Genomic DNA, 5331 nt, shown 5'->3' on the forward strand with positions numbered 1-5331 from the left:
AAAAAAAAAGAATCAACCCTGATGCTGTAGCATAACAAAAACTTTATTTATATATTGGAAGATTTGAAAAATACCTAATAGTTTATAAATCCTGCTGCATCATTTCTAGTTAGCATTCACTAGCTATCGTTTTTGGTTAAAAGTTGGCATGTTAAGAAATCTTGAGTGACTGAGAGTTGGACTTTCAGCCTGGATTGCAGAATAGCTTCATCTAGCATGATTAGGACAATTATATGGGCCAAAAAACAACTCATAGAAATGCTGTGTGATGCTGTGATCGTGTCTGAGCAGTAGTCACTTGTACCAAAGTGTGGGTTTCTGGAAATAACATCGCTTTCTGTGGATGTCTGAGCAAAGGGGGCAACTTAGACCTGGGAAAGAACCCAGTGAATTCTCAGTTCTGGACCTTGGTTTTAAAGTTGATTTATTATTAATGGACTAATGCACGTCTTCTTTTGCCATTTCACACAAATCCTGGGAGTCACAGTTTAGTACTCCTATTAAAAATGCTACATTTTTGTGAATATAAGTAAATTCAAATAATCTCAGGGTTTTAGTGCCAGAGGAAAGGATATTTTTAAATAGTTGACACTTTGAAAGAATTATGCTTTCCTGCTGTCATTGCCTAAAGTTTACCTGATATGAGTGAATTTTGATCAGTGCTGGGAATCATTTACAGAAGAATATAGGCTCCTATAGGTGTAACTAACTTTTAGAAGTACTCTTACTCTGAGCACTGTGATCAAGAAGAGCGATCATAGCATGTCTGCTGTACATAGTGGAGGGTATGCCCCTAAGTTTAAGGGACATTTCCCTAAGTGACCAACCAAATCACTTTAGTAGCCTTTTAAACCAGTAGTATTAATAGAGGATTCCATTAAACTGGTCTTATGACAGACATGAACTGTGTTCAGATTTTATTAGACTAGCTAGGTTCTATTTAGTATTGGAATCTTCACATAATGAAATGCAATTACGAACTATAAATATGAAATAAAATCATTAGTAGGTGCAAAGCCTTTACTGTCGCTATTATGTACAAGCCTAGAAACAGTCTCTTTCCTAAAGAAAAGTACAACCTCTCAGAGAATTGCTCCAATAGATCATTTCTTGCCAGTGAACCCCGGGAAAAACAGTCCAGTCTCTGAGCTGTATGAGTTGGCTGTCACCGTCGCACTAACAGACAGTCTCCATTTTCCACAGAATAGAACTGTAAGAACTGTTGGTCATTTTCTAGTTCAATCTCTATGCCCGGCATCTAAAGTCAGAACAAAGGCTTGGGATGATGAAGACAGACCTGCCAGAGCGTATTACATGCACCTGCCCCCAAGACTGCGGAGAGTTAGTCATAGAGATGCAGTTTCACAGCTGCCACTGCTGTGGACTGAGCTGACAGCTCTGGGCAACTCACCTTGGGGCTTTTATAGGCCAGCAGCAGGTCCGACAAAGGGACCTTGAGGAGATGGGACAGCAGGCCTTTCACCTTCTGAATTGTCATGGAGTCTATCAAAGAGAAAACCATCAGTGTTCTCAGATGACAGTCACCTGTCACAGGAGCTCACAGTACAGGACCACAGGTCCAGTGGCAGCTGAACTGTCACCTCAGTGTCGACCCACCCAAGTGACCGGTGAGGCAGAGGCCCAGGGAGCAGACCCAGTCTCAGCAGTCAGAGCCAGTGCTCAGCCTGCGTGCCCTTGTCAGAGTTTTCACACTATTCAGTGGCATAAAACCCTCCCTCCCTCAACCCAGTCACCAGAAGTTGTATTCTCTGTAGAGGAATGAATGTGAGAAAAATCATTAACTTCTTTTAAATCTTTGTGGTTATGACTTAACTAAAGACCAGTGTGGGGGCCTCTGTGAAGTGAGGGGTACCTACATGGTCTGCCAGGTCCTTCCCCACAGGCGGCCGGCAGTTATCACAGCAGGTCACTGTGCTGGACACACGTACAGTGACCACCAGGCCTGGAATGCAGCCTCAGGAGTAAATGCTTTGGTTTGTTCAGAAAACACTAGGTATGAACTTTTCTCCAAAGATAGTTGTGGCAAATATTGGCTATTTTGATGAGAAATATAGTTTCTTTGAAGCTTTAGCTGGAGGTACAGCAATAGTGAGGTGTTCCTACAAATATCACATGGATTCAAATATTTTTCTATCAAAAACCATTTTTGTAAAGGCTGTCTGTTTTTATGCAACTTGTAATAATAAATATTCATTTTAGAAAAAAAAAACTTTTAGTCCAGTTGTTTTCAACAGGGGGAGCAGCACCCCCTAGGGGGCATAATGAAAATGTGTGGGGATGCTACTGGCATTTAGCAGCATAGTAGAATGCCATAAGTGGTATTGTGCACTGGGAGACCCTCACAATGAATAAAGAACTTCCAAATGCCCCATATAACATTTGTGTGAGTTTAAAACTGCCTATGACTATCTGAGCCTAGATTCTAACTTCATTTTATAGATAAATATAAAGTATTTTTACATAGTTTTAATATACATTGTTTTTTTTTTTTCCAGGAAAGCAACTACCACGTAAATTGAGTGGAAATGGTAGTATGTTTGACTTGAAACTTTACCAATATTAATCAGCACTTCATAAAATCATGTAATCATTTGAAAAGGATGTGGCATTTGAGTCACCAACATAAACATTCTTTTATCCATCTACATTCATAGCTGTCATATTGACAATATGACACACATAGGTGGATACATATGATGAATGAAATATATATTTTATTCAAAGGTATTTTCTTCTTTCACTGTGTTGTATAACTGAAACTACTATAATGTGTGTCAATTATACTTTAATAAAAAAAGAGAAAATCTCTTGCAAAAAAGAGTTTCTTCTTATTTCTCCTTTATATCATAATTAGGGTATTATATTGATCTTTGTTGTAACTATGTGTATAGGTAGATTTAATTACCTAGTATCTATTACTAGAATTTTACAATAGGAAAAGAAAATTATAGACATTTGTTATTAAAAGAGGACATCAACCTGATAAAATTGAGAATTATTGATCCAGTTCAACTCCTTCACTTTATTATGAGGAAACTGAGATCGAGAGGAAATAATTTTAAGGCAAAACAGCACCAAAATTTTCTGATTCTCAATCCATGATGCCTAAATATCCAGAATGCATCTTGAGTGGCAGGGCGGGGAGGGAGGGCAGCAACTCTAAATGTGGCCAGTAGCCCAGGCTAACCCACAAATAAAGCTTATATAACTCCCATACATAGCTAAAATTAATATGATTACAGTGAAACCAAAAATCCTTTGGCCCTAACTGGTGTGGTTCAGTTGGTTGGAATGTCATCCCCCGTACTCTGAAAGCTTGCAAATTGGATTCCCGTCAGGGCACATACCTAGGTTGTGGGTTTGATCCCCGGTTGGGACAGGTTCCTGAGGTAACAAAGACGTTTATCTTGCACCTCTCTCTCTCTCTCAGTCCCTTTCCTTCTCTCTAAATAATCAATAAAACGTATTCTAGGGTGAGGATTAAGAAAAAACAAAAACCTTTGGTTGTTGATATAAAAACAGTAAGTTCCTAAAGTAAAAGTATTGTGAATAGAAATACCTTAGCCTAACATCCAAGGCTTTTCAAAATCTGGCTCAAGTAAATCTTTGTAACAAAGTATGGGATGTTAGACTGAATCTTTTTGTCCTTTATATACGTCAGTATCTTACAGCTACCACATAGAATGCATTTGTTGTCTGTCAATGAATCAATAACCAAATGCAAAAAGTTTGTTTCAATCAGACAAGCATATTCACTGTTCCCCACATACACCACATACATTGTTACCTGGAAAGCCCTACCTATAGCTCCTCTCCAAAGTCCTAAAATCTAGCCAGGTCTTTTAACTCAGTCCCTGGGCCTTCCCAACAAGCCTTGCATACCTCTGTCCCTTCTATCCAAATTATCCTTAGCATCCTTCAAAACTCAGCTCAAGACCCATCTCTTATAAAGCCTTTTTGGCAAATTCACCCACCACAACTCCTTTCCATTCTAAACTCACACTACTATATGTATTAAAGAGGCTGTATTAAGAGCCTGGATTCTGCAGCCAAATTCATATGAGTGGGATGGTGACCGGCAGGAAGGTAGGAAGGGAGAGAGTGTGAGAGCGCAAGGGAGTGATAGAGGAGTGTGTGGACGTGTGTGGTGTGTGTGTGTATGAGCTAGGGACACTTAGATTCTGCAGGTCTTCCAAGGGGCTGTCAAACCGGGCAGTCTTAGATGGCGGAGCCCCGCTCCCAGCATGGACTCTCCTGGGTGGCCAGCGCGGGAACAGAGACTATGCCATCTTGAGAAACAGAGCTGCTTGAGACTAGGATCCTGGCCTCAGCACCACCCAGTCTGGTCTCAGATGCAAACCAGGACCCTGCAGCCACTGGGGACAGAGACCTGCGACCACAGCTACAGACCCTTGGACACCAAGAATCCAGACATTCCGAGGGCAGATCTCTGTGAGTAACAGAGCCCATCCCCCTCCCCGCAGCACCATAGTAACTGACAGACCCACCCCTTGCCCGGGCCTCAGTGCTGCTACAGGAACCTTAGCCTGGAAGCGCCGTGAATACCGGGAACTTATCCTGCGCAGCAAGTGCTACAGGAATCTCAGCCTGGGAGCTAACATACGAACACTGGGAACTGGTTTCCTACAGCACGGGCTACCTACAGGAACCTTAGCCTGGGAGCTAACATAAGAACACTGGGAACTGGTTTCCTGCAGCACGGGCTACAGGACCCCGATTCTCCAGGCAGGAGGCAGCACCAAGCACCAGTGACTTGACTGCGTTTCTTATCACCTGCACCTGGGATCCCTGATTCCCTGTGCATTCACACTACGAGCCAGTGCAGATTCTAAGTACGCACACGAGGCCACATTGAGCATTGGTAAAGCTGACTCTGAGCAAGCCTGGTTCCCACCAACCCATGACAACCAAACATCTTAGTGTCAGAGCTCTTCAGTGACACTAGGGTGGTGCAAAGCTCCCACTGCACACAGCCCAGGCCAACGCAACTCGACGTTTGAACCATTTGGAGATAGTCAGAATGGGGAGACGACACAACCCCCAGAGGAAAGAAAATGAGGAGTTGCCAAGAAAGGAAATTAATGAAATTGAAGCATGCAACATGACAAAAAGAATTCAGAGTAATGGTTGTACAATTCATTCACCGGATGGATGAGAAAATCAACAACCTATGCAAGAATCAGGAAGAAATGAAAAATGATATAGCTACAATCAAAAACACCCTGGAAGGTTTCAACAGTAGACTAGAAGAAGCAGAGGACTGAATTAGTGAGTTAGAAAAGTCTGTGT

Source organism: Myotis davidii, unplaced genomic scaffold (genome assembly GCF_000327345.1).
Source record: "Myotis davidii unplaced genomic scaffold, ASM32734v1 scaffold1643, whole genome shotgun sequence".
In the NCBI taxonomy this organism is placed as follows: Eukaryota; Metazoa; Chordata; class Mammalia; order Chiroptera; family Vespertilionidae; genus Myotis; species Myotis davidii.